Source organism: Apteryx rowi, unplaced genomic scaffold, assembly GCF_003343035.1.
Source record: "Apteryx rowi isolate R43461 unplaced genomic scaffold, aptRow1 scaffold_106, whole genome shotgun sequence".
NCBI classification, from domain to species: domain Eukaryota; kingdom Metazoa; phylum Chordata; class Aves; order Apterygiformes; family Apterygidae; genus Apteryx; species Apteryx rowi.
This window is the reverse complement of record NW_020447264.1, coordinates 1,679,696-1,694,495: the sequence shown is the minus strand read 5'-3', so window position 1 is coordinate 1,694,495 and position 14,800 is coordinate 1,679,696. Positions and strand designations below refer to the sequence as shown.

At 44.5% G+C, this 14,800-nt stretch overlaps 1 protein-coding gene across 1 annotated transcript in view; it reads right to left on the bottom strand.

Moving 5' to 3' along the window:
• The window catches only part of TSNARE1 (t-SNARE domain containing 1), a 436,739-nt gene extending 429,433 nt beyond the window's left edge, over positions 1 to 7,306 (bottom strand). Inside the window, exon 1 of the mRNA XM_026069584.1 lies at positions 7,119 to 7,306. The gene's annotated coding sequence lies outside the window, so the exon portion shown is untranslated. The remainder of the gene's footprint in view (positions 1 to 7,118) is intronic.
• Positions 7,307 to 14,800: the final 7,494 nt, after the last annotated feature.

Genomic DNA, 14,800 nt, shown 5'->3' with positions numbered 1-14,800 from the left:
TGTAGCTAGGACTTTCCCAGCACGGAAGCAACAACCCAGGTAGGACAAAGCGATGCCCAGCTTGCCAGTTTGCTCGTATCACTCGCAATGTCCTAGGTCCAACTTCTCGTTGAGCAATGCCACCACCACTCTGGTCAAGAGGAAGCTTTTTCTGTTGGGTATCCCAAAGCATCCTTAYTGCGCTGCCTTCCTATAGGAAGGAAAAGGAGCAATAGTGGCCGAGAGCCGGGAATTCATGGCTTCTAAGCCCAGGTGCTTTCAGCTGCATGACTCTCCCATTCTAGGAATGTAAATTAAGGAAAAGTATGATGAAGAGTACAAAAGAAATCTCCGGGTTTCTGAAACATCAGTAAGAGACCTACTTAGGCCTGAATTTCAACCCTCGCATTCTCACCATACTCATTTACTGCAGGATATTGCTAAGAGGAGCTAAAACACATGGGATTTCTCCATCAGGGAGAAGTGAGGGAGCGTGTACTTAGACAGTCTGAAGCGCGTGCCAGCTCTCCCAGGCAAGAATAAAGATCCACAAAATCAGCTCATCCCACAAGTGTTCTTTAATATTATCTCACTCCTAAACAGGGCATGGTAACTCCGAATCCCATTTGATACCCAAAAAGGTAAAACTGTTTCCTCCTCCTGAAGCGTCTAAAGCCCACAGGGGAACTGGGGGGAGCAAAACTACCTCAACTGCCAAGCTCACCAGTCACTCAGGTGCTTTGAGTCTTTTCCTAATGTATTCCCCTACACGCGCATGTGCAAAACAAACTACAGGTCATTTGTGTTTTCCCAAGCAGAGCAAGACAGCAGACTCTTGAATGGAGAGATCCAAAAAAAAGAAAAACTGGAAAGCAAAYGTTGCAATGGATTTCAAAAGTCACAGGCGATCAGTCCTCCGGCTTCCAGAGGATACGCTTTAGCTTCAGCCTGAGATCGCCCTTTTTTTAAAACCCAGAGCAAACGCACCCATTTAATAGTTTAGTATACATTTGGGCTTCCTTTTTTTCCTGAAGCATTCAGCCACAAAAGGAAACAATTTCTGCCTGAACTGATAGAGAAAATGATACTGAATGTTTAGGTGAGATTAATTTCAGGATTGTGGCCAGACTGAGGAAATTGGTGGAAGAAATCTTTCATAGTTTCATATTGAGTTTGCAGTTTTATGAGTAATTCTCTTGAGTTATGTGCCTGGCACCCCGGGTGCRGGTGACACTTTCATTCCTTCCCTCCCTTTTTGAATGAAAATGCCATCCAAGCACACGAACACAATATTTATTAAAAGAGAGAGGGGAAAAAAAAAAAAAAAAGCGGAGGCACAGATTCCCCCCTCACTTGTACAATGTCCAACAAGGCTGCTGTCTAGAAGACTTTGCTTGGTGGGCTCTCCAGGAATTTCCCTGAGCTGACACACAAACTGTGCCTGTCGGATGTACAGAATCACCCCTGAAACATAAATAGCCTCTGGGGTGCAAACCAGGACAGTGCCAACGTAAACCAGCTGTCGTATACAGCATCCTTTACACCTGCATTACTAACAACACTTTTGATTAGCAAAGCTGGAGAAATCTGAAACACCCACTTCAAACTGCATCACCCCCCTAAAGGTCTGGTCCTCATTTCCATCCTGMCCAGGTGTCCTGCAGTTTCTCATGTAAGCAGAGAAACCCAGGCTTCTTCACTTCTTCCCTCCACAGTCAGCTCATAACGGCTGGACCACCTTCCACCCTCATGCAAAACAATAAACGCACTGCAGGGAACAACTGTCTGTGGAGATGCCATGTTCCTCTCACTTGAAAAGGCATAAATGGATGGYAACCAGCTCCCTCTTTTGAGCAACCAAAGGCTTACAGAAAGAGGTTATGTGAACTTCTAATGYTGTCAAAACTCATTTGCATGGAAACTGCAGAGGAGGAGAAGGGACCCTTTTCTGAAGGTACTTCCACTCCGTCTGGACCCATCACCTTCCATTACTCCACTGCCTTTCTGAGAAATGTCCATGCCTTCCCCTACACCATGCCCAAGCACTAGACATAAAAAATTGCTTATGACAGATCCTACTGGCACGGTATTGACTCTGTTTCTTCTGTAGGATTAATTAGCAGATTAGCAGGAAGATAGCTGAGCTAGAGAGCTGGACAACTGTAGTCTTTCCATTCCAACAACTACAACCCAAAAAACTAAGGATGCAAAGCTCCTTCAGGACTAGCAGTTTGTACTTAAATCTCTTTCCTAAGGGTAGAAACAGGGGTCAAGGAAGAAAACTGCAGCCTGTTGCATGTGGTTACTGAAAGGTTGTCCAGGCTAACTTATAACTGCATGGTYGGTTTTACAGTTCCCCAAACTCTTGCTTTGCTTGCTTATTCAGTAGTCAACACACCATATTACTCCGGCAAAATAACCATGATACCAAAGAGATTTTGAAATTAATAGGATGTGCTTGCAAGCATYTTCTGTCAGGCAGAACTAAAATTAAAATGTTTACTCGGCCTCATCTCACTCCCTGAAATTCATCGTGCAGAAACTTCCCCGCGTCATGTCAAGAGATTCCCGACAGCTGAAAGAGCTAAAGGGAAGCTGCAATCACAGCAGCTTTTACCAGACTTCAAAACAAGGCACCAGCTCTACCACCATGCCTATTCTAGCACAACAGTTTGACAAACTCATGACAGGCGTTAAAAGTATTTCGGGAGAAAAAAGGATATACTCATAGCAAGTTACAAACTCTAAAAGATATAATGACCTACAGAAGTACTAGAACTGTAAAAGCGCAAGTCTGGATTTGCCGTGGGGCAGCCCAAAGCACCCCGTGATAGCCTGGTGCCCCTGAAGAGACAAGGATGGATATCTCTAGAAGATACTTCAGTAAAACACTGTTTTCACAGAAAGACTTTGAGGCCAGACAACGGCTATCATGGCTCAGCCTAAATTTGCTGCTTGAGACACAGTGAGACGCCTTTAAGAGCACAGAGCCAGTCATCCTCCAACACAGAAAAACATGGGTGGTGAGGACTGGGAGAAAACAAGTTTGCCCATAACTTTGAGTGGCAAAAAGCAACCACGACTGTTTTCACAGGAACAACTGCCAATCCCCAACAGGTTTTTTCGAATGACTTCCCTCATCCGCTTGGATGAGGATTCCTCCCTGGCTGTTTACAGTAGCAGGACTCCAAAAATAAAACTGGGACCATCTCAGACACCTTCCAGCTCAGAAAACACAGTTGCCTACATTTAGGCTGCATACTTTGGGGTTCAAATTGAGGCGCAAGCAGCTGCTAAAACGGCACAGAGAAAGAGCCTGGTAAGTAACGTGGACAGAGGCGGCCAGGAGAAGGCATTTCCTYTGACGCAGGAGGACAGAGTGAAAACAGGTTTTTACTCTGCTGAGAAAATTCTACCACAGCCGCAATGCCAAGTGTAAGGACCTGAAACTCACAACATTTAAAAATTCACATGAAAAATAACTGGACCTTGTTGATAAGCCCGGCGCTTCTGAACCACTTGCTGGATAACGTACCCATATTACAGCCCCYGCAGCAGTTTTCCAACACTGGCGGTTTTCTCAGCAAGGATTCCTCCTTTACCTCTAACACAGCTGACACCAACTCATGCAGGGGCTGCAATTCAATGCAGGGGAAAGCAAAGATATGAAAATATCTGTGCATTTCAGCAAGGTCTTTAGAGTCAGCTATCTGATGCTTTAGCCTCCTCTTAYGTCATTTACAAATATAAAAATGCATATAGGCTTCAACATCCTCTCCCAGTCACTCTCTTTAGCATGCAAATGTAATTTAACACAATTAGGCAGGACAGAAAGCCCAGACCTTTTTACAGGATCGACTACATTCCAGTTGTCAGGCAAGATAAAGAGACTCCAACTCAACAGTCAAGCTGGCCAGAAGCACGTTACCACCTCTGGAGGTTTCTAAGATTAGCACAGAACTTATGGAGAAGGAACAGCTCTTGCCCAAAGGCAACAGGTCTTGCTATAGCACTACATGGACATGGAAAAAAATATATATATATCCAGCCAGATGTATAGGAAGCAAATGCCTTGCATTTTCATGGAGACTTACTTAAAACTCCTAAAAGTCTAGCTGGGAAGGACCCACAGCTGGCAAAGCCCATGAACCAAATCCATGTGGAAGCTGCAGGTCCCATGTCCCACGCAACGAGCCACAAAGAGGGCTTGATCTTGCCATGAAGACAACTTAGCATCTGCCGTTACACAGACCACACGAATACCTAAAAGTCTAAAAGTATCACAGCATAAGCCAGCAACAAACCTGATCAAGTAATCCTAGAGTTGTTAATGAGAAAGGAAAAGGCATCACTTAAAACAAAGGTGTTGACTTTGAGACTAGAAAAACCCACAACTCCAAGAAAAGTGCGAGGCACCTTGCTCTATTTGCAGCTGCTTTATTTGAAATTCTCAATCCCAGGCAGAAAATGGAGAACAGAGGACAGAGCTCACAGTCTGAGGCTTCAGGATACCAAACGCACTTATGTTCCTTGCTTAAGTTTTAAGGTAAAAAGAGAGGCTCATGGTCTTTGGAGGTACCCCGAGAAACCTCCCATCAAGATTGTTCCTTGCAAAGGAGAATCAGCTTAAAACTGGCATTCAATAGACATTTCTGTATGATCTGCTATTTTCTACAGGGAAAGAAAAACAAAACCAAAAAAAAAAAAAAATCAGTCACAGTCATCCTTAATTCCGTGCATGTTTTCTATTAAACATAAAAGACAAAAGATAGACTTTGTTATCACAACCTTCAATTAAAAAATATATATATTAATCAAGTTTCCCTGGATCTATCACCTAACTCTCCAGTGACTTCAGAGCACCTTAGGTAGCAACAAAGATCCTGACAATGTTCTTCCAGAAGAAATTTGAGAGCTCTGGACTTGTGCCTCTCTCTCTTTTAATTAGCATGAATCCCAAATTCATAAATAACCAACTTCTTATCACTTGTGCCTGTAAAAGAAGAAATAAAAYAGATAACTAACCGAGCACCAGGACAAAGTGCCAGAAGCCCTGGTTGCACCCCAACATGCTCAATGTGCTTGGCCAAGTCCCACATCTCCATGCCTTTTTTCCCCCAGTCTCAGTCTGCCATAATACTATTGACCTCTGAAAGGTGCTTTGAGATCTCTGGGTGAAGAGCATCATACATAAAGTACAGGTGCTACTACTTTGAGTCCAGGTAATCCAAACAAAATCTCTACTGAAAGCTCATGGTGCAGTCTATCTGAAAATAGATAGAAATCCCCAACAAAAACATTTAAGTCGTCATGATAGAAAAATAAATCCCGGCAGATTGTTGCTAGCATTATGTGAATCATCATGTTGTTATAGCAACTTCATCTCCGCATYGAATCTAAAATCCAAGCGCAGTTGAAATAATATAACAGCATTAAGCAAAAATGATATATAACAAGACAAAAATGGATGGGCTCGAGCTCAGAGGAGCACCCACACTTCTTTCTCACCCTCTTCCCTCCCTTTGAAAACATTGGTTTGTGGTATTTAAACAAAGACAAGAGACTTGGAGCTTATGGAAGAGAAACAGAGCAGTAACGAGCTTTTGAATTCAAGGAGTGTCTTAGAAACGAAGATCCACCTTTAAATGAAACCAAGTGAAATTCTCAGTTATTACCACCAGAACAGTCACAGCCAATTGACCTTAGTGCTCTTATGCATTGCAAAAGTCATGCATCCGCTCCAAATATGTATGCACAGTGTCATATTATTCAGTGGAGAAGTCCTAAGGAGAGAGATGCAGAGCAGAACAGAAGATTGAGAAGCAAGAAAGGGGGTGAACTAGGTATATTTTTTCAAATTATGGGTATTTGTGGTTCTTTCATTACCAGAGAAAAACTAAAAAGCATCATGAAGGTTCTTTCCATCCRAGCAGCAAAGGAAGGAAGAAGGCTAAATAAACATATTTATTTCAGGGCCTTAGCAGAAAAGCACAGCTCCTCTTAAAGACAAGAACATTACTTCTCTAAGCAGTACAGCTTTTTTTAATAGTGCAGAAAGCAGCAAGAATACCAGGCTGCTCCCAAAAGCGGGTCAACATTCACGGTGCATGATCGGCAGCGGTCCCTCAACTCGCATGGTGGCAGCGATGCCCTGAGCGTGGGGTGCACAGATCCGGCCGCTGCACCACCGCCAGCCGTGGGGCCCAAAGGGTCACCGCCAATCTTCCCGTGACYGGATCCATCGCAGGCAGCACTGACTCCCCCAAGGAGCTAATCCCAAAAAAGCCAGCGCTTGTCCTCCTGGTCCGGCCTTTTCCGTGCTGTGCCAGAACAAACATTGCCAGCTAGAAAGCGATCAAACAGTCAAAATGCATTTCGTACGTGCAAGCAGCCACCGCACTTCAAAATCAGGGCGATTTCACAACTTCTAAATTAGCAAAAATGGCAGATCCTCTTCCCAGGCCTGGGAGAAGCAGCTTTCTGCTACTGTTGCTCCCGCACGGGTGGTTATATTTGCCCCAATTAGTGCAATGCATCCCCGGAAAGGAAGGCAGGGCAGGGAACTGCTCCCTCCAGCGGGATCTTCGGGTGTTGAAGGGAAGGCGGCAAAGAGCTGGGGGCTTTGCAGCATTTTGCTCTTGAAGTTTCAACCAAGGAAAACCAAACCAAACCAAACCAAAAAAAAAGAAAAAAAAACAGCCCACAGCTGTAGTCCCAACAAAGGTCTATTAATTTCAACATGGGGAGTAAAATACTTGCTGTAACTCAATTAATTGAAAGTGTATAAAAAGCAACAGCCTAACTTATTCTTTCATAGCTCAAGACAGCAAAAGTATTGCTCTGCTCCAGACAAGAGAATTTTGTTTTCTTTTTTTCCTCCTTTCTTTTTTTTTTTTCCCTCCCAAATGCATTTATTCATTAAAGTTTCCTCGTAGGCTGGGTAATGAGTCACTCTCCCCTGCTTCTCTAGAAAGAAAAWAGTGCAAAGGGATGGAGAGGAGCAGGAGTTAAAGAGGAAGGACAGGCTAGCCCAGCCTGCTCAAAAAGCTTCCAAGGGAGTCACAGATAAAGCTAAGCAGCTCCAAAAACCCGGGCAGACACACAGGCTCCATAACCTTTCCTTTATTACCGGGATGCACAGTTTTCCTGGGGCCTCGGAGTCCGGCTGTCGTCGTCTTGCTTGCAGCTAGCACAGAAAGCCGCCCCCTCTCCTCTGCCCCAAAATAACTCGCCGAGCTTTTTTCCTCCGCAGAAGAGTTTGGGAGGAAACACGGAGCTCTGACAGCAAGCGGGATGGATGCCGCTCCTCTGCTGGACCGGCCGGCTCACAAACACTGACGGGACTATCTGTGCTCCAGGGRAATATAATAAAGTGAGATCGCGTAAGCTGTTGTTATTGACAGCACGAGTCATTTCATTTCCGTCCCCGCCATGCAACCGGGAAGCCCGGCAGGCGCTAGCTCGGAGCGTGCCACAGGGCCCCGCGCGGGCGGGCGGACGGACAGACAGAAATGCGCTAGCAGCTGTTTTGTAATGAGCTTTCCAAACACCTTCATTTCAGAAAAAAAGCAAGATCTGCATAAAGGGGCAGCCGGGCTCCTGCCTCTTCATGTACTGCAGTGTTTGTGCCCTAATATTGGGGTAGATGGCAAAGAAAGGGTATTACCAGCGTCATGGGGACAGATCGCTGCAGAAAAAAACCCAAATCAGGTGGTGGGGAGGAAAGGTCCATCAGTCAGTAATGCTAAACTCACCGAAGAGCCAAGGGGACAAACGCCCCCATGGCCAACGTCTCTCAGCCTGGCTCGGGGCTGAGTTGGTATGCCACGGGTTGGTCCCTCGGGTGCTCCCAGGATCTCACCCAGCTTTCCAGGATCTCCACCCACTCCCAAAGGCCTCCCAAGGACACGACGACACAGACTGCTTCGAGGAAGCGAGCAGCATAACCCGCACAGAGATGTGACCGCGCATCTGCGGAGAGGCAGGGCGATGGGGACGTGCGGCACGCAAGCCCGCGAGGTGTTAACTTACRCTCGGCGCTGATGGGTAAGGACCAGAATAACCTTCACCGTGAAAGCAAAGGGAGAGGCTTCGCTAGCAAAACTCACCAACATACTCCAGGCCCATCTGGAGCCAAGCTCACCGGCTCAGTGGAGCTCAGATTGACAAAACTGTAACTATCTAACAGAAGAAACGCTCTGTTTGACAACTCACAGCTCCTTAGTGATGGCRAGAGCAGAACTGCTGCTTCCCAGCTCCACTTGACGGTTCATTTAAATAGATTTTGACTTAGAGCGCCAAAGCCCTTGGTTAACCAGTTGCATGGTACCCACTAGCCAAGGATGACAGGTGAAGCCCAAACGTCACATGCCACATGCCGGACCACACAATTTAATGCCTTCCAAAGCAACCTCCTAACTCCCAGATGGACGCTGAGCAGAAGGGACCGGTATTCCTTTGGAGCTCTCACCACCCATTAGCTCAGTACTTGGGTGAGAGGGACCCTAGCCCTTCGGAGTGAAAACAAMCCCAAAATAACACAGCCTACATACAACTCCACTGCCACCACGGCTTTCCAACGAGGGCATCGTCCCGTCCACGTGTAGCAGTGGAGGACTTCAAACTGGCSTGACGAGGGTGGTGTTCAAACAGCTCCATCGTGATGTGTCATCCTTCACTTTATTAATAATGTGCTCTATCTGGGGAAAAGAAAAATAATCCTTGAAGTGATTAAAAAAATATATACAGTCTAAAATCCCAAAACCAAACAGGAGACAGAATCTAGGGAAACTTTTTCACTTCCACCTAGACTGTTTCCAAAGGGTTCACATGCCAATCTAATAATAAAACTGTCATATGGGGTGATGTGATTTCAGTTTTCAAGCTGAAGGTTGCTATGGGAGGCTGTTCCCAGCAGCAGCACTGTATATCGTTTGTAAAAGGCCTTCTCAGCACCAGACACTGCGCTGATTTTTGAGTGGCAAGAAACTCATCAGTCACTATTTTTTTGAAACGTCCCAGAAAAAAGCTGCAGACCTGCAAAGAGAGGGAAGAAAATGGGGCTGCAATTCAGAGGCCCCCAAAGCTAAGTGTAGGCTCAAACACGCAGTCACGTAACCTCAATCTTACAAGCCAGCGCCCATCAGCTAAGCCATGGTAACCACACGCCGTGCGTCATTTGCAAAACGCAGGTTAACTTGGACATGAGGCAAGTTAAAGACTATCAGATGATCTCCTGTACAGTACGGGAGAGGCACGTAAATAGGAATAGTTATTGCAGTGCCTCTGCAGCAGCACATTAAACTGCAGGATGCTTTGATTGTGCATCTAAATCCTGCCTCTGCAATAAAAATGAGGCATCGCTCCACAACAGGTTGAGGGAGATTACCTAGCACAGGACCACCTTTTCAGGATAAATACGATATCGCTATATATGCAGGGAGTTGCGCAAAGCTGGTCAAATACAAATGACTCCCTTAAACATAACACGCAAACACAGAAGATATTTTCTGTACCAGATGGAGAGATTTAGGAGCCASTTACAACTTACAGGATTTACAGAGGAAGCACAGTAAGAGGGAAGTTCACAGAACACTTAACACAAGGACACAGCCATGGAGCCGCGCGAGGGGAAGACTGAATAGCTATTTACATTTAGACAGTGCGCTGAAGRCTGCTGAATACCGATTTAGAAAAGGCTTAATTCGTGTTGTCAAAGTTTCCAGCCATTAAGCATTTTAATTCTCTGCAGGTTAAATAAGGCGGATTGAGTAGGTGAGATATATGGAAAGGGATGCATACTTTGAGAGAAAGCGTACTGTTTTTCTTTGGACATGTGGCTTAATGTCAAGAAAGAAAACCTGTATTAAGGTTAATGTCAAGAAAGAAAACCTGTGTTATTTAAAGGACAAACTGGAAACATAATACATTAACAGCGGCAAAAATACAAGTGAAGAGCATCAAGGGACATGTTTTGAGCCACTCTCCAGCGCTGAGCAGTCAACCTCAAGCTGCAACGCTCCGTACTCCGGTTAGCACTTCTGCGCTCCAAATTCCCGCTTCCAGCTGTCTCATGAAACGTGAGATCTCCAAGACGGAGAATAAACCCTGATCCTGTCAGGGTGAACCTGCCTACTTCTAATCAGTAAAAGGTGCTTACATATATGTACTAGTGATATCAGCTGTTTCTTGTCTACATATTCCCTGTTTAATTATGGCAGGTATCTCATGCACAACATGACCTGCTAGCTCTGCTCCAGGACGGGTCAGGTTTTTTCTATTCCAAATTGACAACAAGAGATCCTATTTAAAAACAAACAAACAAACAAACAAACAAAAACCCAAAACACAGAACCAGTAAGCCAGAAAGTCAAAACCATTGGGGGCTTTCCGTTTGAAAGGTTTCCAGGCTGTGTTTCCCTCTTTGTTTCCAAAGCACCACGATCCTTTACAGTTCTACCTAAGTGAACCGCAATAATTAACTCTTGGGCAGAACTGTCTCGTGAGGGTCCAGCGCTCAGTCAACTGGTTCAGAGCAACAGCTGGAAACAAGAGGGTTAAGTTAGGTTTATAATAGCAAGGGAACGGCAAAAATCAATTCTCTTTAGTGCTGTTCTATTTTAGGCAATTCACTTGTTACTATTTTAACTTGTCAATAGAAAAAAAACAAAACATACATATATATATATATGCCATCAGCTGCACATATATATGTGTGAAGTAGATGTGTTATATATATGAGTGTGTGTGTGAAGTATGTGAGTGTATATTTGTGTGTGTGCATCCATATATATACTCATATATATGTATATATATCAGCCATATATATATATATACACACACACACACATACGCACAGATAGATAGCTATGTACACACCTCTAGGTGGCTGATGACGCAGGAGTCTTCAGTTAAGTGGATCAGTAGAGCACATACCTTACGTGGAAAACAGGGTAACCAGAATTGGCAACCGAGATGGGCTGAAAACAGAACCGGGCTACGAGTCAAAAGAAATGCAAGAGCGTACAACCGTGCCAAAGCAGATGGGGCACCTGTACGTGTATTAGGCAGCACCCTCCATCCTGCTCTGAATATCTGCTCCCCACTGAGGTGCCCCTTCTCTGTCAATACCACCARCCAGCAGGCAAGATCTCTTCCAGGCAGGTTCACAACCATTAACCTATGTGATGCCAAAGCTTTTGGACTCAATTTAAACTATGATGGAAGTTGTGTTTCTAACATACAATGACTTGACTATTGTTATTTAGTCCACRTGGACTCCCCTATTCAATACATAAGGTGGCCTCTATTCATGCAATAATCAGGACTGTGCAGCAACCGGGTAGTAGGACTCCTACCAGACTTCTAAGCGAAGGCAGACACTCTTTTCTGAATGCTAACCTGAGCTTTTCTCTCTCTCTCTCTTCCTGAGACTGGTCCAGAATTGCACTAACCTAAGCTTTTCATAGGTACTTTCCTCATTTTAAGGGTGATTAATTAAAAACATCCAGAGTCAGATCTTCCAAGGGTGCAGTATATGATAATCTGGAGTCAACTACAACTACACCTATCCTTTGAACTCAAGTGAAAGACTTGTCCTCCAAATTATTAGTTGTTTTCTCAGCAAGCCTCAGTTCTTCCCAAAGACTTTTTATTTTATTAAACCCTTGGGTAAATAGCTACACAAATATCAAGCCTAGAAAGTGAGGGAGAAGGAAAACTCACAAGTCAAGTGTTTGGATATACAACTGGGATGGTCGAAAAGAAAGACTTTCGAAGCATGGATTCAGCTCAGGTCTTGCACATCCCAGATGAGCTTTGCACATACTTTGTCTAGATTTGAGCCAAAATCCTATCATGGACTGGAAAATCCTTAGCCAATAGAAGTTCTGCCAGCACATGCTTTCACGCAACAAAAAATGACAAACAAAAATCTTGGTCAGCAAATCAGCATTTGCGTAAGCACCCACACACCAATTTTGTCCTACAAAATTCCTCACTAGAAATAAACCTAAATCTCGCAGTATTAGGCAAATAGAAAACATTGAGATGCACCAACTACAGCTGCAGCTACCAGGAACAAATCATCCAAGATAAACTATTCCATTACGTGAATTATTTTGATACAAGCAGACCAAATTATAGCAGAAGACTTCACTATTAGACTAAGGTTTCAGAGTCCAGCCAGCCCACCACCATCTCCCCACCCTTTGCTCCCTAGTTCTAATCCTGACCCTCATCCTTCCCTAGCACCCAATTAATAAGCTTAATGATGTCCTTCCCACCAGTCTCAATGCCTTGTCAGCTGAAATCCAGATCAATCAACCCCCGGAATCAGCTGCAGTGAATAACTCAATCACATTCACCATTTTAACTTATCCTATTTATGAGTCAGGTCAAGCTTGAAATCTCCATTAACATTATCAGCCTTCATGATATTAAGATAATCATGCAGCAGACTGATCAAAGGTTCCTAGTAACTTCAGAGGGCAAGAATCACCATATGGGAAGGCTCTATCTGTTCTAGCATTTCTCTTTGGCTATGGACGATACTTCCTTCCCTAGAAATTAGCACATGAAACACTGTGGTGAGCAAGAAAGAGCTGCCGATATTACTGCCGAGCTCCTCCATTCGGTAACGGGGCTGTAGGTACTCTACGTACGTCCTCAACTCAATGCAAAGCTCATCATTTTTCAAATGGAACATCACAGCTGCTGAAAATCTGCGAGAAAAGAGATACTCGAGCTTTTATGCACGATTACCTTTATTTTACCTCAGCTTTATCCCTGTGGATGGAGGGCATTCCGACTCTTCCAGACTGATTTTTAAAATCAAAAACGGTCCTCTGAGCAGCACTCACTTCTCTCAGCCCTGCTTTGATAGGGAAATGAACTGCATAGCCTACCAAAACGCAGAAACACTCTGCTCATGTTCTCACGGTCCTTTTCTTGTGTTCCCTCCACCAGACCAGTGATATCTGCAGCAGCACCTGCAGACCACCACCAGGTCACAATCACATCTAATAAATATCTGACCAGGGTGGGGAGGAAGGAAAAAGACAGAAAAAGCAATTTCTATCTCAAAGAAATTTAACTCTGCTGTCCACATTTGCATCCAACTAGCTATTTTTCTTCCTACACACACAGAACGTAACATAATTCTGTTATTTTTGGAAATAGATGTTTTTTCCAGAGTGTGGGCAGAGGGAAACAATTTGTATCGAGATTTTAGGATTATTTAAAGAGAATTTAAAAAGTAAGGATATAAAACAGTCTTATTTTGGAAAAAAGAAAAAAAAAAACACAGTATTTTAATTGGAGCTCTCCACTTTTGATACCAGTTATTACGAACACAGATAAAATAATGTATTTATCTCACATACAGCAAGAAAATGTCACCAGACATCACAAAGGACATAATCCAATCTTCTCCATTAACTCAAGAACTATGATGTATTGAATATTTCATGTGCGATTACACTGTAACAAAATGACATCATGGCACGAGGTGCTATAAATTATTCTCTCTCAATACCTCCCTTCCTCACAATGATGACAGGAGGCTGAATAAAAAATGTGCTACTAAAGGATGAAAGGCACAGAAGAAACATGGAGGATTCTTCAAATTACCACGTTGGTTTTAAAGCGCTAAGATGACCTTAACTGCTAGCGCTACAAATTCCAGCTGGGATCTGGCCATTCAGCCACTCTCACTGCCTTTTATCCGAGCACAGGAAGAACTTCCCGCTCTTGCTGGCAGTTCAGCCCAACAAGATTACTAGGATGGTCACCAAATATAAGTAAGCCGCTCCATGCTCAGAAATTATTGTTCCAAGGAGATGTTCTCTGCAAAGGAACCTAAGACGTAGTGTTTAAAATGATGGCAGCCTGTCCTAGATTATAACTCCAACACCATTAAGTCTGCTGAATCTGTTTTAGAGCTATTAGCAGCAGAAAATTTTTCATTGAGTTTCTCTGTTGCAAACAAATCACTGAATCATAGAATAGCTGGGGTTGGAAGAGACCTCTGGAGATCATCCGTCCAACAACCCTGCTTAAAAGCAGGGTCAGCTACAGCAGGTCACCCAGGACTCTGTCCAGCCATGTTTTCAGCATCTCCAAGGATGGAGACTCCACCATCTCTCTGGGCAATTTGTTCCACTGCTCAGCCACCCTCATGGTAAAGAAATTTTTCCTCATGTTCAGACAGAACTTCCTGTGTTTCAGTTTGTGCCTGTTGCCTCTCATCCTGTCGCTGGGCACCACTGAGAAGAGTCTGACACAGCCTTCTTTACACCTTCCCTTCAGATATTTATACACATTGATCATATCCCCCCTGAACCTTCTCTTCTCCAGGCTGAACAGTTCCAGCTCTCTCAGACTCTCCTCATGCAAGAGATGCTCCAGTCCCTTAATCATCTTTGAGACCCTTTGCTGAACTCGTTCCAGTAGGTCCACGTCTCTCTTGTGCTGGAGAGCCCAGCACTGGACACAGCACTGGAGATGTGGCCTCTGCAATGCTGAGCAGAAGAGAAAGGTCACCTGCCTCAAACTGCTGGCAACGCTCCTCCTAATGTGGCCCAGGATACCATCGGACTTCTTTGCCATGAGGGCACATTGCTGGCCCACATTCAAATTGTTGCTCACCAGGAACCCCCAGGCCTTTCTGTGACAAGCTGCTTTCCAGCAGGTCAGCCCCCAACCTGTACTGGTGCGTGGGGTTATTACTCCCCAGGTGCAGGACTCTGCACTTCCCCTGGTTGAACTTCATGAGGTTCCTCTCTGCCCATTTCTCCAGCCTGTCCAGTTCCCTCTGAATGGC